Source organism: Eptesicus fuscus, chromosome 7 (genome assembly GCF_027574615.1).
Source record: "Eptesicus fuscus isolate TK198812 chromosome 7, DD_ASM_mEF_20220401, whole genome shotgun sequence".
Classification (NCBI taxonomy): domain Eukaryota; kingdom Metazoa; phylum Chordata; class Mammalia; order Chiroptera; family Vespertilionidae; genus Eptesicus; species Eptesicus fuscus.
The window spans coordinates 82479881-82506535 of NC_072479.1; the positions used below are offsets into that span (position 1 = coordinate 82479881).

Genomic DNA, 26655 nt, shown 5'->3' on the forward strand with positions numbered 1-26655 from the left:
GAGGATTCTGTATCCCTAAGTCTGATGGGAATGGAGCCATCTGAAAGCCCTCCTGCCCAGAGCAATGTAATTTGAGTTGTGCCTGGAAAACCTCTCCCTCACCGGTATGGCCCTTTTCAGAGAGATCCAAACTCTTTCTCATTAGAGATTTTAGACTTAGCTTTTGTTAGGGTCGCTGAAGGAGGAATGCACGAGGCCAACAGAAGTAAAGAATTATGAATTTATTAGGTCATCTGGATACCCATATGGGCTGAGCCCCCAAATGGCACCAGTACCCAAAGATGGAGAATCAGAGGTTTTTTATTTTATTCTATTATTATTTTTTAATTATATTTTTATTGATTTCAGAGAGGAAGGGAAAGGGAGAGAGAGATAGAAACATCAATGATAAGAGAGAATCATTGATTGGCTGCCTCCTGCACGCCCCCCACTGGGGATCGAGCTTGCAACCAGGCATATGCCCTTGACCAGAATCGAACCTAGGACCCCCCAGTCCGCAGGCCAACACTCTATCCACCGAGCCAAACCAGCTAGGGCGAATCAGAGGTTTTTAAAGGACTGAAGGCAGGCTTTTTCTGGGCGGAGAATTCTCTGTGAAGGTCTGGATTCTGGGATACTCCGGAGGGGAGAGAATGGTTTTAGCAAGTAGAATATGGTCTAAGTAAGTGGAATGTCCATTGTGAAGTGGCCTAAAGGTCAGTTCCCAGGGGAAGGGGTATCAATTCAATTATTTGATCAGACCTAACAGCTTTGAATCCAGATGTCTCAAGGAGAGACTGTAACTTGTCTCTCATCTGCTGGCACCTTAACCAGATTAACATTTCAGTAGGAAGAGCCAGAGGAGCCAGCAGATTCCTGTTAGGATGAAGCCCTCAGTGTGGAGTGGAGGTAGGAAAGAGGGGCGATGGAAGGGAAGGTGAGAAGAGCAAATACAAACTGCAGGTCTGCCCTCCTCACTCATCCTGCACTTAGAGCTGTAGTAGTTGGTACAAATAGGAGAGAGAAGCAGAACAATGCGTTTCTCCTCTTGAAATGGCTCTGGCTTCCTGGTATTCTCTTTCTCTCATGTGTAGTGGTTGAGTTTATACCCAAAGCTGGGAAATTAGCCATGAGGTTGCCACTGGCTAAGCTGCTTGGGTGACCAAAGCAGCCTGGAGGGTCACTCTCCTGCACACAGTGCTGATGGTGCTGAAAGGGTTGTAGGGATCCCTTTTGGTCAACAGAGGGTGCTGTGCTGGGCACCTGCCTCACTGTAGAGGTTGGTCATTTTCAACCATTCTCAAGTTAACTGTTGGTTAAAAAAAATTATTTTTTCTGGTTTGTCACACAGTGCCATAAACTACTGGATGAAAAATGTTTATTTTATAAATTAAAGGTTAAACTTATTAAAATTAGTATTAATAAATTAATTTTTGGCCCCTAAATCCACAGGTGGAGTTAAAGACTCACAAAACAGGAGTGGAGGTTGACTGCTCTCCTTGTAGCAACTAGATGTGTTTGTTGCCCTTTAGACGGACAGCTGAATCTTCACCCTCTTTTAGGCCACCCACAGAGATGGGGTGGAGTTGGGGTTACAGGTAGAAAGTGTATGTCTTTAAGGATTTGGAGGTTCTCTGGCTGAGCTCATGATAGTCCATTCCTCTGGGCTTCATGAAGAACCTCGCTCAGATGTACTGGGCCAGATGTGGTCCTCCAAGTGGGCCTTAATGGCCCATCTCAGTAGTTCCAGGCACACTCTAGGCCTTGCCAAGGTGATGAGTGTCTGTGCAACGCCTGGTCCCTGACCAACCATTTAGTCCTGGTGTGCCTGGGGCAAACCCAGCAACCAGCAGCATAACCTCAGACTGTCTTTTACTTGGACATTGGAACTTTCACCCTGTTATTCCTGGGAAGTGACCCAAGATGGATGCCAGATCCTTACCCCCTTGGCTTCTCAGAAATTGCTCTCCAATTCATTTAGACCATATGAAGCAGGAACTGATGGAGCTGCCTAATGCTTCTTAGCATTTCAATGTTGTTACATTCATAATGTTATTCAATTTAAAAATAAATGTATTTTCTACTTTGCAACACTTATGTTCTCTTTCATTCAGCTGTTTAACAATGTCAAATGCTTAGAACCCAGATTAGAATTTCTTACAATGGTCTCATTAAACCACAATAAAAGCACAGTCAGGAAAATTCATAGTATAAGGCATGCTAACTAACTCGTGGAAGCTCAATTTACATTTTGTAAGTCTTAAACTAATTCGAGGATTACGCCTTAAACTTAAAAGCTTTATGGGTACTTTGGCAAAATATTAACAATAACACATTTTTAAAAGACCCAAAACATGGGTTGTTTTGTTCACTTATTCATTACTTTGGCTACTTTCAAAAAATGATTTGACAATGTATCATAATTCTTTAAAAGCACTGAAATAAAAATACAAGGATGAAGTCAAGGCAATGAAGGGCATTGAATAATTATTCTAGAAAACTCGGACTGAGGGAAATGTCTACTTTAAAGTCCAAGACTTAATTCCAGGTTTTTCCAAAGCCACAGCAGAAAGAGAAGCACAATGGGTTACAAAGCTCTCATAGCTAACAGGAATAAGCATATTGGACAAATGTCTTCCTGGAGCTAATTTCTAAAAAAAAAAAAATTTATGTTGTGCATCTTTGGGGATGCTGATCAAGATGTTGGGCACATCTTCAACTAAATAAGATGCTTTTTATTTAGTATTAACTATACAAGCTTAAAAATTATTAAGTATAGTTGGCATACAATATTATATTAGTTTCAGGTATATAACATAGTGATTCATCATTTATATACCTTACAATAATGCCAACTTTTAACCTAAAAATGAGGGCATGGTAGGCCAGGTAGCTCAGTTAGTTAGTGCCACTCCCATACGCCAAGAGTGAGGGTTTGATCTCTGGTCAGGGCACATAAAAGAATCAACCAATGAATGCATAAATAAGTGGAACAACAAATCAATGTTTGTTTGTTTTCTCAAATCAATAAAAATTTTTAAGAAACCTGAATTTATTTAAAAAAATGAGGACATGGTATTAAATCCTAGTTTGTGAAACTAAAAAGAACTAGAGCAGTATTCAGTACATAACTTTCTGCTGAGATGCTGTAATATAGCTCAGAAGTCTGAAAGAAATACAAGGAGAATGAAAAATAAAAATTGCTATTTTTCTGAGATGATGTAATATAGCTTAGAAATCTGAAAGAAATACAAGGTGAATGAAAAGTAAACATCGCTATTTTTCTTGAGCATCAGTCTTCACTGGGTTTTGGTCAGGAACTTATAAAAGACACTTCAGAATTGAGGTACTGGTAGGAACCTGAACTCCAGGTGTCCTGTGTTGTTTGAAATAATGTTCGTGTCCTTTCCAGTATGGTGAGTTGATGTTTTAGCCTACATTTTAAAGACTCAATTTGTCTTCCTATCCTGATGGTGAACCACTGCAACTCTGAATAAATGAAAAAAATACCTGCAAAAATATTAATAAAGTACCTAGCAGACTGATTGGGACTTAAAAGGCAGTCAGTAAGCATGAGTGCTCAGTCGGTAGAAGTAAGCTGCCCGGGGCCTTGAGCATTGCTATACATTCGTGCCAAGTGTGCCACATTGCAAGGCTTCTCCATCTCCATCTCCTGCTACTGAACAATTTTATGATTAGTCACACAGGCAACTAGGTAGGTCTAGGTGACTATAATGTGACTACTCTGTGACTGCTTGCTCTCCAGATGGAAGGAGATTAACTAACCTTAGTGTACACATTGCTGCTCCTATTATTTTAAATATCTTTCTTTTTCTGCTTGCTGCAATGTTTGTTGTCTGATCAAAAAGTTCTGGGCCTTAGGCTTTGGGTTCCTCTCCTGTAAAGTAACCCACTGTGTGTGCAATTACCTTTTGGTCCATCATGTCACCCCTGCTGAACTTGAGGGCAAGGTGAGCTGATGCTCATGTTGCCCACTGTGCTGTGGTGATAAAGCCCTTTGACTCTGACCCAGAAATCTTTTGTCTTCTGTCTGTGAAACTGTGGTTGGTAGACTACCTGTGTAGCTCACAGGTAGGGGAAAATCTCAGACTCTTGACAGCTTTTGACAGCTTTCCCCTGTCATCATGCCTTAATCTTCCTTTTTTTCGGTAGACTGCTCCTTAGAGGAAGATTGATTATCCTCATTACCTCTAAGAGTGTTTCCTCCAACTGGCAAGCTTACTTTCCATTTACTTTATTCACAGCCACAATGACCGAGAGTTCTATTTTTCACCTTGAGTGAGAATTGTGATAGTATAGGAGAGCCTGGACAAGATATATAGTCCACAAATATTCTTGTCAAAAATGATCTACACTAATAAAAGAGAAACATGCAAATTGACTGTCACTTCGCTAGGCCCACCAGCCAATCAGGAGTGAGTATGCAAATTAAGATGGTGCTGGCCCCTGCCCCAGCTGCTCCGGGCCTCTGGGCATCATGAATGCAGGCATGGAGTGACTGGGTGGGGCAGGAAGCCTGCTATGAGGGGGAGGGCAGGGGGCAGAGGGAGCTACAGGAGCGGTGCTCCACCCACCTGGGTCCCGGGTGCCTGAGGAAAACCGGTGCCAGCAGCCAGGGGAAGGAAGGCCTATTGGATGAATCTCCTTGTGCAACGGGCCTCTAGTAATACTAATAGTACTAATAATTAATCTTTTCATCATCATATATGAAGACATTGAGATAGATACAGAGAGACTGAGCCACTTTTCCAAGGTCACACAGCCCAGGAGCATCAGGGACATAATTGAAACCTAGGCCTGCTGATTCTTAGCCATCATTTCATATTACTTCCCCAACAGGAGTTCCCAATTAAGTTTCATTCATATATATAGTTCTTATTTTGACCTCTTATACCTTCTTGCTAGGGATCAGCAACCTCTTTTTAAAAAAATATTTTTAACTAAATCTTTATTGTTGAAAATATTACTTAAGTTAAAAATATTTTTATTGATTTTTTTTTTTTTTAGAGAGAGAGAGAGGAAGGGGGAGAGACACAGAAAGAGAAACATCGATGTGAGAGTGAAACATTGATCGGCTGCCTCCTACACGCCCCCTACCAGGGATGGGGCCCAAAATCTGGGCATGTGCTCTGACTGGGAATCAAACCAACAACCTTTCAGTGCACAGGACCACACCCAACCAACTGAGCCACACAGCACCTCTTTTTAATCTCAACTCAAGTCTCATAACTGTTCCTGTATCATCTGCCTTCTTCAGTGCTTTCCTCACCCAAATTGGCCTGAGTCCCCTACAGTCTGCTTTGGGTTGGCAGTCTAACCAAGTGATGGCTAGAACTAAGGAGGTTACAGTGACCCAGGGAATCCTTAGCATTATTCATAAAGGCTGGTGAAGCTAACAAAACATGCTTAATCCTAACTCCAAAATATTCATTGTGATTTTCTTATTAATTTTTTAAATACCTTTGATTTTTTTCAGTTTACTTGCCTTTGTGTCTGCACACCTTGCACAATGTTAAAACTATTTTGCTCATGTTTGAGAGATGAGTCCCTTTATCTGTGGTACTGGGAAAAGTTACCGAGCCATTTACATGGTGGGCCTGATGTTTGTGACAGGCAGGACTGCTTCACTTGGAAGAACATCTCTGATGCTTCATAGAAACAGAAAGTTCGTCCATTGTCCTTCCTATTCTCTGCTTTGAAATAATTCACAGCCAAATTTGACCAAAGACTCTTGTCTCCAGGGCTGTAGATTCCTCATTACTACTATAATGCAATAATTTCTTTCTTATACCTGACTGCAGCTGTAAAACTAGCAAAGTAATAATAATATTGATAATAATAATTATAATTATTATACTACCACTAACACAATTTATTGAATATTGATGATTCAAAAGGCCCAATCTAAGGTTTACATGTATTATCTCATTTAATTTTAATTACACTGTATCTATTGTTATTAACCCCATTTTACAGATGAGGGAATTGAGGCTCAGATAGGTTAAGTGGTTTACCAATACTGTTCAGCTGGTACATGGTAGAACCAGAATTCCATCTTAGGTGTTCAGATGTCAGAGTCTCCTCTCTAAACCGTTAAAAAATTTTTTTAAAAAAGAATTCTAACCTGAGGATATATTTTTATTGATTTTTTTTTTAGCGAGAGGAAGGGAGAAAGGGAGAGAGAAACATTGATTGGTTGCCTCTCATACACGCTCCTTTGGGGATTTGAACCTGTAACCTAGGAATGTCCCCAGACTGGGAATCAAATGTGAAACCTTTTGTACAGGATGACACTCCAACCAACTGAGCCTCTCATCCAGGTCCCACTACATTTTAAATCAGAGGTTCACAACATGCGATTCATCACCTGGGAGCTTGTCACTAATACAGATTTCGAGCCTTATCTCATATCTACTGAATAAAAAACACTTGGAGTGGGGCACAGTGATCAGTTTAAATAAGTCTTCCCAGTTGATTCTGATCTATGTTAAGATTTTTACAATCACACTCTGAAGCTTTCTCCTCTCCATATAAGTATCTAATACCAATATTGATAATAACAAATAACTTACTTTAAAAGGGCATATTTGTTAAATATGAATTTGTTAAACTGCATATTGCCACACACAGCACTCTCTATAGAGTATATTTGGCAAGAGAAAAATAAAGCTGGAGTCTGATGAATCCTGTAGGTCTAATTGCCAGTTTATAGGGAATATAGGAGACAGAGGAACATGGTAAATGACACCATGGGAATGCATTCAGTAAAATCCAAACTGAGAAATTCTACAGGGTTAATGAGCTTATTTCTTCAACAAATAAATTATAAGGAAAAATGGTTTAAAGGAAAATGTACAGGTTTAAACGAGACCATAAAGACATCAACCAAAATGCAGTGTTTGGATTTCATTAGGATCCTAATTAAAAAATAATAAAACAATACAAACATTATATAGGAAAATCAGATATTTAGGTACATTTTATTTATTTATTTATTTATTATTTATTATTATTATTATTTTTAAATCTTTATTGTTCAGATTATTACAGTTGTTTCTCTCTCCCCACCCCCATAGCTCACCTCCACCCGGTTCCCACCCCACCCCACCCCATGCCCTTACCCGCTACCACTGTCCTCATCAAGTCTCTTCCCGCACCCCCCACACCCCTTTCCCCCCCGAGGATTGTCAGTCCACTCCCTTTCTATGCCCCTGATTCTATTATATTCACCAGATTATTCTGTTCATCAGATTTTTTATTCATTTGATTTTTAGATTCACTTGTTGATAGATATGTATTTGTTGTCACTTTGTTGTTCATAATTTTTATCTTTACCTTTTTCTTCTTCTTCCTCTTCTTACAGAATACCTTTCAGCATTTCATATAATATTGGTTTGGCGGTGACGAACTCCTTTAGCTTTTTCTTATCTGTGAAGCTCTTTATCTGCCCTTCAATTCTGAAAGATAGCTTTGCTGGGTAGAGTAATCTTGGTTGTAGGTTCTTACTATTCATCACTTTGAATATTTCTTGCCACTCCCATCTGGCCTGCATAGTTTCTGTTGAGAAATCAGCTGACAATCATATGGGTGCTCCCTTGTAGGTAACTAACTGTTTTTCTCTTGCTGCTTTTAATATTCTCTCTTTGTCTTTTGCTCTTGGCATTTTAATTATGATGTGTCTTGGTGTGGTCCTCTTTGGATTCCTTTTGTTAGGGGTTCTGTGCACTTCCTGGACTTGTAAGTCTATTTCTTTCACCAGGTGGGGAAATTTTCTGTCATTATTTATTCAAATAGGTTTTCAGTATCTTGCTCTCTCCCTTCTTCTGGCACCCCCATAATTCTGATGTTAGTACACTTGAAGTTGTCCCAGAGGCTCCTTACACTATCTTCATATTTTTGGATTCTTTTTTCTTTTTTCTTTTCTGATTGGGTGTTTTTTGCTTCTTTGTATTTCAAATCTTTGACTTGATTCTTGCGATCCGCTAGCCTGCTGTTGGAGCTCTGTATATTATTTTTTATTTCAGTCAGTGTATGCTTAATTTCTAGTTGGTCCTTTTTCATATCCTCGAGGGTCTCACTAAATTTATCGACCTTCTCTAGAAAATTCTTGAAAAACCTTATAACCATGGTTTTGAACTCTATATCCAGTAGTTTGCTTTCCTCCATTTCGTTCATTTGCGACCTGTTTCTTTGTCTCCACATTTTGGCTGCTTCCCTGAGTTTGTAGGGTGGCTTTGTGTGCTAGGTGTCCTATAGGGCCCAGTGGCTCAGCCTTCCAGTTACCTGAGGTGGACACTCTTGGTGCACCCCTTTGTGGGCTGTGTGCACAGTCTTGTTGTAGTTAAGCCTTGATTGTTGTTGATATCACTGGGAGGAATTGATCTCCAGGCCAATTGGCTGTGAGGATCAGCTGTGTCTACGCTGGGAGAACTTCTGTGCTGGAGACAACCTTATAAGGCAAGACTTGCTTCAGTGGGGCTTTGGTGCTCACTGAGTCTGCCCCCTGAGTGTGTCCCTTATGGATCTGAGGAGTTGTAATCTGCGTGGTCCTACTCTGACCCCTGGGTACACTGGCTCTTGGATCTCTAAGGAGGTGCTAATTTAGCCTCTGCCTGAGGCCACCCAGCAGGAGCTAGGAGAGATCTGCAGATTCCTCTTCTTTGTTTGGGTTTTGGAGGTGCCCAGATGAGGCCCAGCTGTGAAGCAGTGCAAGCTGTTGTGGGGCCTTGGGCCTTCTTTTGGATGTTTGGGGTCTCTCTGACTCAGCTGCAGTTTGATAGGTAAGTTTAGATTTCAAAGGACCAGGCCATTCATATGCAAAAGCCTCTGTACACAGCTTGGATGGGGCGGAGTCTCAGGGCAGAGCAAACAGCAATGGCTTCCTGTCAGCCCTGCCCTAAGAGGCCTCCCACTCAGTGTCCCTCGGTAATCGCTGCAGGCATCTCTGAGAGAGAGCCGCCCTCCATTTCTTCCCGGTGCCGGACTGTCCAGTTTCTTCCCGTATGAGTCTGGGTCCCCAGATTCTTGCCCGGAACTGGAGTTCAGAGCAGTCGGGAGCTTGTGTCTCCCTCTGGCTTGAAAAAGCCAGCCACGTACTCATTTACCAGCCCTGTCCGCACGTGCCTCCGTACCTCTGCCTTCCGAAGCTCCTCTGAGTCTCAGTGTGCTTTTCTCTTCCCTTCTAGTTGTAGATTTCCACTCAGACAGTCTTCCTGTGGTTCTGGATGATGTCCGTTTTGTCTTTTAGTTGTAGTTTTGAAGTTGTTGTGCGAGGCAGCAAGTTCAGGTGTTTACCTATGCCGCCATCTTGGTTTCTCCCTATTTAGGTACATTTAAATACTAATTGGACATTAGATGATAATAAGGAATTAATGTTAATTTTTAAAGTTATGATAATGGTATTATAGCTATGCTTTAAAAAAAATTCTTATTTCGCCCTGGCCAGTGTGGCATAGTTGGTTGACTGTCCTCCCATGCACCAAAAGGTTACCAGTTTGATTCCTGGTCAGGACACATACCCAGATTGTGGGTCTGATCTCCAGTTGGGATGCATACAAGAGGCAACTGATTGATGTTTTTCTCTCACATCAATATTTCTCTCTTTTCCAATCCCTTCTTCTCTCTCTAAAAATCAATTTTAAAAAGTCCTTATTTCTTCATCAGCGGATGAGTGTATTAAAAGCTGTGGTACATCTACACAATGGAATACTACGCTGCTGTAAAAAAGAAAACTCTTACCAATCACAAAAGTATGGATGGACCTGGAGAGCATTATGCTAAGTGAAATAAGCCAATTGAAGAAAGATAAATATCACATGACCTCACTCATTTGTGGAATAGAATGAACAACATAAACTGATGAACAAAAATAGATCCAGAGACATAGAAGCATCCAATAGACCATCAAACCTCAGAGGGAAGGCAGGGGAGGGTGGGTGGGGATAAGAGAGCAACCAAAGGACTTGTATGCATGCATATAAGCATAGCCAATGGACACAGACAGTAGCGGGGGTGAGGGCATGTGCTGTTGGGGGGTGGGGTGGTTGGGGTTGGCTGGAGAGAGGACTGTGGGGGAAAAAAGGAGACATATGTAATACTTTAAACAGACAGTAGGGGGTGAGGGCATGTGTTGGGGGGTGGGAACGGCTGGAGAGAGGTCAATGGGGGAGACATGTAATACTTTAAACAATAAAGAATTTAACAACAACAACAAAAAGTCCTTATTTCTTCAGACATATATACTAGAGTATTTACTAAAATAAAAGTTCCTAGGTTCAAGCCACTGAAGTGAGTGAACATTATAGCGTGTCTATAACACATTTTCCATTCTCCTGGTATCTATCCAGATACTCATCTGAGTTTATACCCCTCTATCCTATGCAGCCCAAATAGTGGGGCATGTAGCTTGGGCTTAATTTAACTCAATCCTAAGTCCTAGCTACACTTTTTAGTTTGAGGATGGGCCAACGATTTTAAATATAATGTTACATTCAATGAACCTTAATATTTCAATATGATAGCACCAAAGTTGTAGGAAATATTAAAAATCTGCAAATAACAGTATTACTTCTATTATCTGTATAAGTAAAAATATAAATGTTCGTTTGTTCAAAATCTTAAATCTCTGAAAGTTCTTCACTGATTGCTTTGAAATTTTGCCACTACGTTGCATTCGAATATACGCGTGTTTTTATATACCTTATACCTACTATTATTTAGATATCACACCTGTGACAGGTAAAAACATGCTTTTTTTGAAAAACAGCGCCATCTGTTGGACGTAAAAGCAACACACGCTATACTAAATATTTTATGATTCCATTTCAATGTTTCCGATTTATGATCCATTTACGATTTCCAAATTTCCAATTTTATGATTCCATTTCAATGTTGATAATGATTGAAGGTTTGTGCTTAGAAATCGCGAACAAAGTTCTCAATCAATTGGGAATGCCATCACCAAATTGATCTGCTGCTGCTTCATTCGATGTAGAATTGCATCATGAACAAAATTACAGCACGGGTGATCTTTTGTCGTATGTGCAATCAAATATTCCTAAGCTAATGCTTGAGCAAAAAAGCATTTCCGATCAAATAATGCAAACTCTCAATAACAGGGTTGGAGAAATCTTCCTCTTAGATGCACTAGGAGGAACTGGTGAAACGTTCGTAATTAGATTGATTCTGGCAGCAATTCGATCCCAAAATGACATAGCCTTAGCTCTTGCGTCATCTGGAATAGCTGCAACATTGCTACCAGGTGGAAGAACTGCTCATTCCGCTTTGAAATTGCCATTGAACATGCAATTCATTGACACTCCCACGTGCAACATTTCCAAAGCATCCGGCATGACAAAAGTATTGCAGAAATGCAAACTTATTGTTTGGGATGAATGCACAATGGCGCACAAAAAATCACTCGAGGCTCTTGATCAATCATTGCAAGATTTGTGTGGAAACATCAGACCATTTGGGAACGCATTAATATTGCTTGCAGGAGATTTCAGGCAAACATTACCTGTAATTCCTCAATCGACACGTAAAGACGTTAAAATTAACTACAAATATGCGTGTCCAGCTGCAAAACAGTCAATCAGCTAAGATATTCTCACAATTGCTGGAAATTGGGAACGGAAAGGTGCCGGTTGATCTGACCTCAGGACGAATTTCTTTGCCTCATAACTTCTGTAATTTAGTGACGTCAAAAGAAGAACTGGTTGAAAAAGTATTTCCCAATATTTAAACCAATTATAAGAATCAGGATTGGCTGAGTGAACGAGCTATTCTTGTGGCCAAGAACAAAGACGAATACGAACTTAACAATATTATTCAGTTTAACATTCAAAGCGAGGCAGTCACATACAAGTCCGTCGACACTGTTGTGGAAGCAGATGAAGAGGTTAATTATCCAACAGAATTTTTGAATTCATTCGATCTGCCAGGGATGCCACCGCACATACTGTAATTGAAAATCGGCGTGCCAATTATCATGTTGCGAAATATCAACCAGCCAAAGCTTTGCAATGGCACGCGGCTTGCAGTAAAAAAATTAATGAGCAATGTCGTAGAAGCAACAATCTTGACAGGACCTTTCAAAGGTGAAGATGTCCTCATTCCTCGCATTCCTATGATTCCAACGGGTATGCCATTTCAATTTAAGAGATTGCAATTCCCCATTTGATTGGCGTTTGCAATCATCATCAACAAAGCTCAGGGCCAATCTTTAGAATTGTGCGGTTTAGATCTAGACACGGATTGCTTCTCACATGGACAATTATATGTTGCGTGTTCTAGAGTCGGCAAACCAGACAATCTCTATATCTGCACAGACAATGGAACAACAAAAAATATTGTATACCCACAAGCATTGTGAAATTAAACATATTAGAAATGTGCGCTTTCTCTTTTCTTTCTTTTCCATTTAACCAGACTGAGCCACAGCAATGCGTGGCTGGGTACAGCTAGTCCTATCTAATAAAATAATAATATGCAAATTGACCGTCACTCCAACACACAAAGATGGCCGCCCCCATGTGGTCAAAGATGGATGCCCCCATGTGGACACAAGATGGCCGCCACAAGATGGCCGTCAGGGGAGGGCAGTTGTGGGCGATTAGGCCAGCAGGGGAGGGGAGTTGGGAGGGACCAGGCCTGCAAGGGAGGGCAGTTGGGGAGGACCAGGCCTGCAGGGGAGGACAGTTGGGGGTACCCAGGCCTGCAGGGGAGGGCAATTGTGGGGGACCAGGCCTGCAGGGGAAGACAGTTAGGGGTGACAGGGCCAGCAGGGGAGGGCAGTTAGGGGTTACCAGGCCAACAGGGGAGGGCAGTTAGGGGCTATCTGGCTGGCAGGGGGGCAGTTAGGCATTGATCAGGCTTGCAGGGGAGTGGTTAGGGGGTGATCATGCTGGCAGGCAGAAGTGGTTAGGGGCAATCAGGCAGGCAGGCAGGCAAGTGGTTGGGAGCCAGCAGTCCTGGATTGTGAGAAGGATGTCCCAGATTGGAGAGGGTACAGGCTGGGCTGAGAGACCACCCCCCCCCACCCCGTGCACTAATTTTGTGCACCAGGACTCTAGTATTCTAGAATATTTCCACCACCCTCCCCGCACCCCCCCCCCCGGCTCTATTTTTGTTTATCAGTTTATGTTGTTCATTATATTCCACAAATGAGTGAGATCATAGGATATTTATCTGTCTTTGACTTGCTTATTTCACTTAACATGATGCTTTTAAAGTCTATTTTGTCAGATATGAGTATTGTTACTCCAGCTTTTTTTTTTTTCTTTTCCATTTGCATGGAAAAATTTTTTCCATCCCTTCACTTTCATCCTGTGTATGTTTTTTGTTTTGAAGTGGGTCTCTTGTAGACAGCATATAGTTGGGTCATGTTTTTGTATCTATTCAGCTACCCTACACATTTTGATTAGAGCATTTAATCCATTTACATTTAGGGTTATTATTAGTATATTTTTTATTTTTTTAAATTTAATAAATCTTTATTGTTCAGATTATTACAATTGCTTCTCCTTTTCCCTCCATAGCTTTCCTCCACCTGGTTCCCACCCCATCCTCTGCCCTTACCTCCCCCCCACTGTCCTCATCCATAAATGTACGATTTTTGTCCAGTCTCTTCCCGTACCCCCCACACCCTGTTCCCCCTGAGAATTATCAATCCACTCCCTTTCTATGCCCCTGGTTCTATTATATTCACCAGTTTATTCTGTTCCTCAGATTTCTAGTTCACTTGATTTTTAGATTCACTTGTTGATAGATATGTATTTGTTGTTCATAATTTTTATCTTTACTTTTTTCTTCTTCTTCCTCTTCTTACAGAATACCTTTCAGCATTTCATATAATACTGGTTTGGTGTTGATGAACTCCTTTAGCTTTTTCTTATCTGTGAAGCTCTTTATTTGCCCTTCAATTCTGAATGATAACTTTGCTGGGTAGAGTAATCTTGGTTGTAGGTTCTTGCTATTCATCTCTTTGAATATTTCTTGCCACTCCCATCTGGCCTGCATAGTTTCTGTTGAGAAATCAGCTGACTATCGTATGGGTGCTCCCTTCTAGGTAACTGTTTTTCTCTTGCTGCTTTTAATATTCTCTCTTTGTCTTTTGCTCTTGGCATTTTAATTATGATGTGTCTTGGTGTGGTCCTCTTTGGATTCCTTTTGTTTGGGGTTCTCTGCGCTTCCTGGACTTGTAAGTCTATTTCTTTCACCAGGTGGGGGAAGTTTTCAGTCATTATTTCTTTAAATAGGTCTTCAGTATCTTGCTCTCTCTCTTCTTCTGGCACCCCCATAATTCTGATGTTGGTTTGCTTAAAGTTGTCCCAGAGGCTTCTTACACTATCTTATAATTTTTGGATACTTTTTTCTTTTTGCTTTCCTGGTTGAGTGTTTTTTGCTTCTTTGTATTTCAAATCTTTGACTTGATTCTTGCATTCCTCTAGACTGCTGTTGGGTCTCTGTATAATATTTTTATTTCAGTCAGTGTATGTTTAATTTCCAGTTGGTCCTTTTTGATATCCTCGAGGGTCTCGTTAAATTTATCGACCTTCTCTAGAAAATTCTTGAAAAACCTTATAACCATGGTTTTGAACTCTATATCCAGTCATTTGTTTTCCTCCATTTTTTTCATTTGTGATCTGTTTCTTTGTCTCTGCATTTTCGTTGTTTCTCTGAGTTGGTAGGGTGGCTTTATGTGCTAGGTGTCCTATATGGCCCAGTGGCTCAGCTTCCCAGTTACCTGAGGTGGACACTCTTGGTGCACACCTTTGTGTGTACAGCCTTGTTGTAGTTAAGTCTTGATTGTTGTTGGTGTCACTGGGAGGGATTTACCTCCAGGCCAATTGGCTGTGAGGACCCGCTGTGTCTATAATGGAAGAACTGCTGTGCTGGAGACATGCTTATGGGGCAGGACTTGTTTTAGTGGGGCTTTGGTGCTCACTGAGTCTGCCTCTTGAATGTGTCACTTATGGATGTGAGTAGTTGAAATCTGGTGTTGTCTCACACTGACCACTAGATACCCTAGATTCTGGATCTCCAATGGGGTGCAGGTCAGCTATTGTCTGAGGCCACCCAACAGGAGCTACAGTGAGAACTACAGTTTTCTCCTCTTTGCTTGGGGTTTGAAGATTTTGGAGCTGTCTGACCAGAGCTACAGTTTGTTAGGTTAAGCTGCAATAGGGCGGGCCATTCATATGCAAAAGCTGCTGTGTGGAGCTTGGGTGAGTTTGTAGATTGTGCAGGGCAGGGTCTCAGGGAGTCACTAGGCTAGGGCGTGGCAAATAGTGATGGCTGCCAGTCAGCCGTCTCTTCGTCTCTGCGTTTCCAAGTCCCCACGTCCTGAGCCTCAGCACAGTAAACAATGATTGCTGCGCGCACCTCTGCAAGAAAGTCACTCTCACTTTCCGACCCGATGGCAGACAGTCCAGCTTCTCCCCGTAGGAGTTTGGGTCCCCAGTGTCTCCCCAGAAACTGGAGTTCAGAGTAATTGGGAGCTTGTCTCCCTTTGGGTTGAAAAAAGCAGGGCACCCAGTCGCCTGCCGCCAGCCCGATTCGTGCGCCTCCGTGCCTCCTCTTTTCAGCGCTTGTGCATGTCTCATTGCTCTTTTCTCTTTTCTTTTAGTTGTAGAACATCCATTCAGCCAGCTTTCCCATGGTTTTGGGTGATAGACGTTTTGTCTTTTAGTTGTAGTTTTGAAATTGTTGTGCGAGGCATCAGTTTAGGTGTTTACCTATGCCGCCATCTTGGTTTCTCCTATTATTAGTATTTTTCAAATATATTTTATTGTTTTTACAGAGAGGAAGGGAGAGGGATAGAGAGTTAAAAACATCAATGTGAGAGAAACATTGATCAGCTGCCTCTTGCACAACCCCTATTGGGGATTGAGCCTGCAACCAAGGTACATGCCCTTGACTGGAATCCAACCTGGGACCCTTTAGTCCGCAGGCTGAGGCTCTATCCACAGAGCCAAACCAGTTAGGACTACATTTAGGGTTATTATTGAGAGGTACTTATTTATAGCCATTTTAATTCTGTATGGCTAGGTTTCTCTCTCTGTTTCTTCTTCTCAGCAATCCCTTACAGCAATCCCTTTAGCACTTCTTGTAATGCTGGCTTGGTGGTGATGAACTCCTCTAGCCTTTTTTTTTTTTTTTTTGTCTAGGAAGCTCTTTATTTGACCATCTATTTTGAATGATAGCTTTGCTGCATATAGTAATCTTGATCTCAGATCCTTGCTTTCCATTACCTTGAGTACTTCATGCCATTCCCTTCTGGCCTGTAGATTTTCTGATGAGAAATCAGGTGTCAGCCTTATGGAAGCTCCTTGGTAGGTAACAATTTTCTTTTCTCTTGCTGCCTTTAAGATTCTTTCTTTGTCTTTAATTTTTCACAATTTAATTATGATGTGTCTGGGGATGGGTCTGTTTGGGTTCTTCTTGTTTGGGGTTCTCTGTGCCACCTGAACTTGTGTGACTTTTTCCTTTACCAGGTTAGGGAAGTTTGCTGCCATTATTTCTTCAAACACCTTCTCTATTCCTTTCTTCCTTTCTGTCTCTTCTGGCACACCTACTATTCTAATATTGTTATGTTTCACATTGTCCCACAGCTCCCTTAAGCTGTCCTGTGTTTTGTTTCTTCTTTTTGATTATCTTAATTGAGTGATATTTTCAACTCTGTCTTCTAATTCACTGATTCGATCCTCAGCTTCCCCTAATCTGCTGTGTATTCCTTCCAATGTGTTCTTTATTTGTTTTATATCATTCTTTATCTCAGACTGTTCTTTTTTTTTATAGTTACTATATCTTTTTTCCTACTGTTGAGCATTTTTAATGTCATTACTCTGAACTCTGTTTCAGATAAATTTCTATCTCTACTTCATTTATCTCTTTTGGAGAATTCGGTAGTTCTTTCATTTGGGATTATTTCTTTGTTTCCTCATTTTGGTTGTCTGTTTGGGTTTGTGACGATGTTTTGGTAGATCCTTTGTACCTCCCAATCTCTAGTGCAGGATAGTGTTAAAGGCTGTTTCTGACTAATTGGATCAGGCAAAGACTCAAAGCCTCCAGAGATGGCCTCTGTTTACAGACTACAGGAAGTCCTTGGGTTATGTCAGACTTGACATATGTCATTTCGTGGTTACGTCGCCCTTTCCCATTTATTTATAAAAAAAAAAGTCCCATCATTTTGATGTATGTACATATGTGCTTTATGTTTTTTATTATTTATTTACCACAAGTAAAGGTCAGGAATTGTTATCTTTCTTTTAAATTTTTTTTACTGTTTCCCTTCATTACTGCTGTGTATGTGCTTCATGTGAGTGACGTAGGGGCTTATGTAGGTGGGTTCCGACTTATGGCAAAAATTTACGTTGTTGTGCTGTAGGACCTACTATAATAGGATTCCTACTTGAATTGCCCCCAGGCAATCATCCTCAGGTGTGTTGAGAGTTTTTTCAACACGGTGTGGCAGTTGCTTCTGTCTGGCGGATAATTGTTACTTTTAATCTCTTAAGTGGCCTCAGGGCAAGGTGTTTTTCAATAGGGTGTGTCAACTGTCCCCCCCCACACACACCCCCCCCCCCCCCCCCCCCCCCCCGCAGTCAAGGCAGATGTCTATGTGGGAAAGTTGTCCTCTGCTTTGTGAGGGAATGACTCAGCCTAGGAAACTTGGGGTGTCTGCCTTCTGAGCTCTATTCCCCAAGTCCCCTGGGTTCTATTCTCACAGCTCTAGTCCACTTCACCCTCCCTCTGCCAGAGCATAAGGTGGATGGCTCCACAGGGAATTTTTGTGCGTTGGCCCTTTAAGAGGATGCCCGAACTTTCAGCTGCCATTCCCTGGCAGACAGCACCCCACTGCTTTTCACAGCTAGATGTTATGTGGGTACCCTCCTCAGTTTGGTGCTCTCTGCTGGGGAGCCCAGCTTTGGGGTTAGATCTCAGAGTTCTCAGTAGCCTCCTCATCGCCCTCCCCCCTCCACACACACACAGCTGAGATATCTCTCTGGGACTTCAGTGCCATCTGTGGGTGTCCAGCCAGCCCTTTCACGCCTCTGCCCCTCCTACCAGTCTCTATGCAGTCTCCACCTTTGGTCCTTGGGTATCAGGGTTCTCCTCTGTGAGTTTTCCATTGATTATTCAAGAAGCCTTTCCGTATTTCAGTTGTAATTCCATCTTGTTCCTGGGAGCATGTCCGTGTAGCATCCTCCTCGAGCCTCACTTTCTTATTAGAATATTTCTGTTTCCTGTGGTTGCCATAATAAATTTACCACAAACCAGGTGACTTAAAGCAACAGAAACTTACAGTCTCACAGTTCTGGAGGCCAGATGTCAGCAGGGTTAATTCCTTTTGGAGCTCTGAGCGAGAATCTGTTCCATGCATGGTGGTTGCCAGCAATGCTTGGTGTTCCTTAGCTTGTAAATGCATCACTTCCATCTCTGCCTCTGTCTCCATATGGCCTTCTTCCCTGTGTTTCTTTACATGGCCTTCCTGTGGCCCCAGCCATTGGATTTAGGACCTGCCCAATTCAGTAAGGTCACATTCTGAAGTTCTGGGTAGACATGAGTTTTTTGGGGGGACATTATTCAACATGGTGCCACTATGGTTCATAGTGTTCATTCATTCATTCATTCAACAAGTACCTATTGAGTGCCTGTGTGCTAGGCCCTGTGTTAGTTATTAGGGATAGAGTGATGAACAAGACAGATATGGCTCATGTCCTATATGAAGTTTACAGTCCTTATAGCCCAGACAAATACTAAATAGATGGTTATTAGTACAATAAAAATTATGAAAGGGGCAATGCTGAAGGCAATGATATTGCATGAGAAGAGACCTGAACCATCTGAGGTGGTTGGAGGGTAATTACAAAGGCCTCCTTGTGGAAGGAATATCTAAGCTGAAATCAAACAGCAAATAGAAACTAGCCAGGTGCAGAGTATAAAGACTAGGTTATACCACCTAGTGCTGTGTAGGAGAATTTACACTTTAACAAGCGCTTTGGTGTTGCTCATGCATGATGGACTTTGAGAATCATTGCTCTGGGGCCTCAGCTGACCCTAAATGGACCCCAGTCTCCCCTATCAACCACCTGTGGGGAAGACCTCTCTCCTTCTGCTCTCCCACTCAGCCCTGTGAACTGGATCAGGGTGGGGAGGCCCCTTAGTACTGAGCCTCCCACTTGGACACATGGACCCCCTTTCCACTGCTGTGTGCAAGCACCTAAATAAAACATGTTGCTTATATCAAATTTAGATTTTTCTCCTCCTTCAGTGAGCATTCTCCAATTTTTCCTTTCCCCCAACCCTACTCTATTTTCTGCCACATAGCAAGCCTATTGCTTTGCATGCTAGTGGATAATTTGTTTGCCATTGAATTGTGGAAGGCTATTTTTCTCTTGAAAACATCTTTTTTTAAAAAATAGGTAAGGAGTTACTAATACCTTTTTATTATTTCCTGCCTGTTTGGTAGTACCGTAGTTACTTTCTTGTTGCTTTTCTTTGTGAGTTGAAAACATCTTCAATGTATGTTATACTCATTTATTGTGTTGTATAAAGAAAAGGTGTCTTTTTTTTTTATTTCTCATCTTCATCAGCACAAAAAGGCATTTTTGTAAAGTATTTTTCCTTCAAAATAAAAGACAGAGATGGTCCACAATAACATTTTCCAAATATCATAATTGAAAAAACAAAAAACAAACCTGTAACAAGATTTGGGGCTGTTTCTCAGAAAAAGCCTAGTAGATTCTTCCAATTTGGTTCCTCTGTAAGATTGGTGAAACCAACATTTAAAATTGAAAGAGTCTTGGGGGTCCTCAAAATTCTGAAAGACCATCATCCCCTTTATTTTACAGATGAGGAAAATTAAATCTGAAGGTGAGATGAGGTACATAGTCACTCTTAGCCAAAGAATTCAAAACAGTTCTTTCTCAAAAATGGTTATTTTATTTATTTTTAATGACTTTGGTCTTCACCTTACTTTGCATGTGTAGCCATGCTCTATATGCCTGGATATCCAGGTTTCTCATCTTTATTTGTTGCCTCTTAACTAATAAGAAACCTGCAACCTCCTTGCTCAGGAGTCGGGGTCTCAGAGAAGCGTCCGTTCATATCAGGACTAGGGGTCTGGCCCCTACACTGGAGCGTGGGCATCGGAGCCCTTTTCAAAGGTTAAGCATGTCTTAAACATACAGAAAGGAAAAAAAAATATTTTAAAGCCATTTTTCATTCGTTGTCTTCAGTCTAAAAATAGGGTGACAGAGGGATCGTGGGATAAGCAGCCGGAGCAGGGAAGAGTCGGTTGCCACAGTAACCAATGAGCCATTTCGCTGCATTTGCCTTGACTGTGTGATATCTGGGAGGTTCTCCCCCCACTTTCCTTCTCTTGTGCGTGGGGGTGGGGGTAGGTGGTGGGGGCATTTTTAGATTATATAATATGGAACTACATTCCTTACTTCCGGAGTCAACCATTCTGTATGAAAATGCCCTTCCCTTTTAATCCTGCCCTCTCCTTCCTGCGAACAGCTTAGGGTCATTGGCTTTGCTGGGGACCTTGAGAAAAGATTATGATCACACCCATCTTCATGTACAGTACTGCCTTTCTTGAACATTTTCCCAAAATCTTTAAAAACCCTTGCCTGAGGATATTTAAAAAAAAATTGATTTGAGAGAGAAAGAGGAAGAGGAAGGGAGGGAAGGAGTGTGTGTGTGTGTGTGGGAGAGAGAGAGAGAGAGAGAGAGAGAGAGAGAGAGAGAGAGAGAGAGAGAGAGAGAGATGTATCAGTTGCCTCCCATAAATGCCCCACTGGGGATGAAATCTGGAACCTGAGTAAGTGCCCTGATGGGGAATCAAACCCAAGACCCTTCCGTGCATGGGATGACACTCCATCCAACTGAGCTACACCTGCTAGGGGAACACTTCCCTAATATTTGACACCCTGGCCTCATAGAAATATTACCCCTCCCCCCCAAATTCAGTCAGGTCTCCCAATGCTCCAGGCTCCTGCAGCCTGCTCCCCCAGCTCAGGAGACCACTGGGCTTCCCTGTGTTCCAGAAAAGAGAAAGGCAGCCCTTGTGCAGGTGGAGTCTGCTAAGTCACTCTGAAGATGACCTGGTTCTGCTGCTGTGACCTTAAAAAAGATACAGGAGAGGATAACCCCTTAAATATATAGTAGCTCTTTAAAAATGCTATGTGAGAGTGAGCCTGCAATGGCAGGAGCAGGGCAGGGGCAGGAGGAGGTGTGGATGAACAGGCAGATTCAGCAAGAAGTACAAAGGATGAACATTTATTCAGTGCCTGCTCCCTGCCAGGCACTGTGCTGGCTGCTTTAGGTATGCTATCAGCTCAGAAATGTCAGGTAATTATTAGCCTAAGGTGGTGGGTTCAGGATTCAAGCCCAGATCTGTTAGCCTCCCAAGCCAGTGCTCTTTACACTCTGACGTGGATGCATATCCAGTTTCCAGGATCTTTTTCTGCCCAATTCTCGTCCTCATTCTCAACTCCCCACAGTCCTCATTCTCCACAAGGCGGCCTGTGTCCTCACATGGCACCCCTCCATGCTTCAGACCTTTCACGACTCCTTCTCATCACAACACATCTTTCATCTCTTCCATTCATAAAGAGCCCAGTAGGTGCTTGGAGAGCTAATCAGTTTAAATGAAAATGTAAAAATGTGTTCAGTGTATCCACATGGGTTAAAAGGATACATGAAAAGCTCCAATTTTGGCTGCTTATTAGGATGATCAGGTATGAATGAGAAACTGACTGGGAGTGTATTAGAAATCATTTTTTAGTCACAGTGATCAAAATCCAACCTGAATTCACCTAAGCAAGAAAGAATACATGAGCTAAAATAAAGGGAAAGTCAGGAGTGGATTTTCCACAGGGATTCCGGAGGTTCAATGGCTAGCATCAGAACTCTCTCTGTTCCTTTGCTCTGCTTGTCTCTGAGTGGCTTTATCCTCACTTACCACAGACAGAAAATTGGTGACATGGCTTCAGATGTACATCTTCCCAACCTCCATGACTTAAGAGGCAAGAGTCTCTTCCAACTCCAAATTGGAGACTTCCAGGGGCAGAAAGCTTTTGGTTAGCTCAGGTTGGGTCTTATGCTCACCCTGGACCAATCACTTTGGCCATGAGAATGGGATACTGTCACTGACCATGTTGTGTCTCAGGTTAGGGAGGTGATAGTCTGTGATGGGGAGCCACCAGAAGACATGATTAAAATTGTTTTCTTTATTATGTTCATGCCCAGTCCACTCTTGTTTGACCACAGAACCAGCCTTCTTAACCACAGACTGCTTACTAGCATTTTGAGGTGGACCCATGTTCCATAGATTATATTTTTGAAAATACTCTCATAGAGACAAATCATGGCAACAATTAGAATGTCAGATTCAGAAGGACCTTTAGAAATGTCCAAACACTCTTTTTAAATTAAACTTTTAAATTGAAGAAAATTGTAGATTCACCTGCAGTTGCAAGAAATAATTCCGAAAAATCCTGTGTACCCTTCACTGAGTTTCCCTTAATGGTAATATCTTGCAAAAACAATTCTAGACTATGACCATCAGGTTATTGACATCAAGACACCGACTAGTTTCATAACCACAAAACTGTTCATGTTGCCCTGTTATAGCCATGCTTCCTTTCCTCTGTCCCACCCACTCTGTAATTCCTGGAAACTATTAACATATTCTCCATTTTTATAATTTTGACATTTTAAGAATGTTATATAGATGGAATCATACAGTATGTAACTTTTTGGGGTTGTCCATTTTTATGCATCATAATTCTCTGAAAAATTATGTGTACCAACAGTTAGTTTGTCCTGTTTATTGCTGAATAATATTCTGAGGTATGTTACCAGTTATCCATTAAAGGACATCTTGTTTGTTTTCATTTTGGGACTATCTACACTAATAAAAGAGAAACATGCAAATTGACCATCACTCTGCTACGCCCACCAGGCAATCAGGAGGGAATATGCAAATTAGAAGGACAAAGATGGCAGCTGCCCAGCTGCTCCAGGCGCAGAGTGTCTGGGCGGGGCAGGTTGCCTGCTATGAGAAGGAAGAGGGGGGGGTGCGAAGGGATCTACAGGTGTGGCACTCCAGCCGCAGTGAAGATGAAGACTGCAGACTCCGGAGTCTGCAGCAAAGAGGAAGATGGCAGACTCCAGCTGGAGTCTGTAGCAAAGATGGCAGTCTGCAGCAAAGATGGCAGACTCCGGCTGGAGTCTGCAGTGAAGACAAAGGTGGCAGACTCTGATTGGAGTGCAGCAAAGGCGGCAGACTCCAGCTGGAGCAAAGGACTGGGTCCCGGGTGCCGGAGGAAAACCAGTGCTGGAAGCCAAGGGAAGGAAGGCCTATTGCACGAATCTTTTCATGCAATGAGCTTCTAGTTATGAATGAAGCTGCAATAAACATTCATGTACAAATTTTGTGTGAATATAAGGTATTTCTTAAAATATAAATACTCAGACTGCAATTGCTTGGATCATAGGGTACTTGTGTGTTTAAGTTTTGAGAGTTCTTTATGTTCCAGCTACTAGTCCTGTGTTGGATATGTAGTTTGCACATATTTTCTTCCAGTTTAATATCTTTTTTCCTATCTTATTAACAGGGTCTTTCACAGACTAAATTTTTGATTCTAATAAAGCCAAATTTATTAATTTTTCCTGTTACAAATTATACTGTTGTTTTCAAGTATAAGAACTCTTTTATATATGTATACTAGAGGCCCGGTGCACAAAATTCGTGCACGGAGGGGGGTTGTCCCTCAGCCCAGCCTGTACCCTCTCCAATATGGGACCTCTCAAGGGATGTCCGACTGCCCGTTTAGGCCCGATCCCGGTGTGATCGGGCCTAAACGGGCAGTCGGACATCACTCTCACAATCCAGGACTGCTGGCTCCCAACTGCTTGCCTGCCTGCCTTCCTGATTGCCCCTAACCGCTTCTGCCTGCCAGCCTGATCACCCCTAACCACTATGCTGCCAGCCTGTTTGCCCCCAATTTCCCTCCTCTGCCGGCCTGGTTACCCCTAACTGCCCTCTCCTGCAGGGTTGATCACCTCCAACTGCCCTCCCTTGCAGGCCTGGTCCTTCTCAACTGCCCTCCCTTGCAGGCCGGGTGCCTCCCAACTGCCCTCTCCTGCTGGCCATCTTGTGGTGGCCATCTTGTGTCCACATGGGGGCAGGATCTTTGACCACATGGGGGCAGCTATATTGTGTGTTGCTGTGATGATCAATATGCATATTACTCTTTTATTAGATAGGATAGAGGCCTGGTACAGGGGTGGGGGCCAGCTGGTTTGCCCTGAAGTGTGTCCCTGATCAGGGTGGGGTTCCCTTGGGGCATGGGGCGGCCTGAGGCGAGGGGCCTGTGGTGGTTTGCAGGCTGGCCACGCCCCCTGGCAATGCAAGCAGAGGCCCTGGTATCTGGAATTTATTTTCCTTCTACAATTGAAACTTTGTAGCCTGGAGCAGAGCCAAGCCTGGGGCTCCCTCCGAGGCCCGCAGCCATTTGTGTTGGGGTTAAAATTGAAACTTTGTTGCCTTAAGCGGGTGGGCCCGGCCAGGGTGTGTGGAAAGCTTTGCTTCCCCTGTTGCCGGCGGCAACCCTGGCCTGCTCTCTCAAGCTCCATTCTGCCGCCATTTGTTTGAATTTGTTTACCTTCTATAATTGAAACTTTGTAGCTTGAGTGGAGGCTTAGGCCTGGCCAGGGCAGGCAGAAAGCTTGGCTTCCTCTGTTACCTAGGAAACCTTGCTCTCTGTGGCTGTAGCCATCTTGGTTTGGGTTAATTTGCATACTTGCTCTGATTGGATGGTGGGCGTGGCTTGTGGGTGTGTCAGAGGTATGGTCAATTTGCATATTTGTCTATTATTAGATAGGATATTTTTTTCAAGTATAAGAACTCTTTTATATATATATATATATATATATATATATATATATATATATATTAACTCTTTAATATTTTGATTTTTTTTTTACAGAGAGGAAGGGAGAGGGATAGAGAGTTAGAAACATCGATGAGAGAGAAACATCGATCAGCTTCCTCCTGCACATTCCCCACTGGAGATGTGCCTGCAACCAAGGTACATGCCCTTGACCAGAATCAAACCCAGGAATTTCCAGTCCGAAGGCCGACGCTCTATCCATTGAGCCAAACCAGTTAGGGCAAGTGTAAGAACTCTTTGCCTAGCCCTAGATCCTGAAGATTTTCCCTTATATTTTTTTCCTAAAATTTTATAGTTCTATGTTTTAACTTTTAACCTTTTGCACTTGGATGTCGAGTGCAAATTACTCTTTGAATGTATCAATAATTTGAAATATAAAAAAATCCAAATAAATAAGTTTGTATGAAAAGAAACTCCAGTTTTTTATTCTACTGCCGCACTTTGTAAAATCTGGGGTATTTAAAAAATTAAATCCTGAGTAGAATAAAGTAATTGAGAAAAAAGCAAGCGAGTGCAAAGGGTTAAGTCTGTGATTCATTTTTTAAAATGTTTTTATTGATTTCAGCGAGAGGAATGGAGAGAGAGAGAAATAGAAACATCAATGATGAGAGAGAATCATTGATTGGCTGCCTTCTGCATGCCCCCTACTGGGGACTGAGCCCTGACCAGGAATCTAACTGTGATCTCCTGTTTCATGGGTTGATGCTCAACCACTGAGCCAAACTGGCTGGGCAATCTGTGATTCATTCTGAGTTAATTTTGTATAAGGAGTGAAACTTGGGTCAAACGTTATTATTATACTTTTACCTGTGGATGTCTATTTGTTCCAGCACCATTTTTTTCTTTATTCATTAAGGTATTACATATGTGTCCTTATCCCCCCATTACCTCCTCTCCCCCCCTGCCCCCGCTCATGCCCTTATCCCCCTAGTGTCTGTGTCCATTGGTTATGCTTATATGCATGCATACAAGTCCTTTGGTTGATCTCTCCCCCTGCCCCCTCCTCTGCCTTCCAGCACCAATTTTTTTAAAGCTATCTTTCCTCCCTTGCACTGTTTTGCACCTTTGTAACAAATATGTTGGGCAAATTTGTGTGGGTCTATTTCTGTGTTCTCTATTCTGTTCTCCTGACCTATGTGTCTCTCTGTGTGCCAATACCATATAGTCTTTGCTACCATAATTGGAGAATAAATATTGAAATTAGATATTGACTTCTTCTACTGTTTTGGACTGAATATTTGTATCTGCCTCCCACCAAATTCTTACGTTGAGGCCCCAGTCCTCCAGTGTGGCTGTATTTGGAGATAGAGCCTAACTGGAAATAACTGAGGTTAAATGAGGCCATTATGATGGGGCCTGATCCGATAGGATTAGTGTCCTTATAGAAAGAGAGCTCTCTTCCTCTGTAGGCACACTCAGAGAAAGGGCCATGTGAGGATGCAGTGAGAAGGCCACTGTCTGCAAGCAAGAAACTGAACCTTGCTGGAATCTTGATATTGGGCTTTTCAGCTTCTAGAACTATGAGAAAATAATTATATGTTTTTTAAGGAACCGAGTATGTATTATTTTGTTACAGAAGCCCTAGTAGACTAATACACTAATTAAAAAAATTTAAATACATGAACTTTTTAGTCAAATCTATTTTAATGATTTTTGTTTCTTTGCCTTTTAATACACATTTTAAAAC

General features: G+C 42.1%; 1 long non-coding RNA gene across 1 annotated transcript in view; it reads left to right on the forward strand.

The window, feature by feature from the left end:
- The window catches only part of LOC129149675 (uncharacterized), a 120488-nt gene extending 94067 nt beyond the window's left edge, over window positions 1-26421 (forward strand). Inside the window, exon 3 of the long non-coding RNA XR_008556528.1 lies at window positions 26378-26421. This is a non-coding gene — a long non-coding RNA (uncharacterized LOC129149675). The remainder of the gene's footprint in view (window positions 1-26377) is intronic.
- Window positions 26422-26655: the final 234 nt, after the last annotated feature.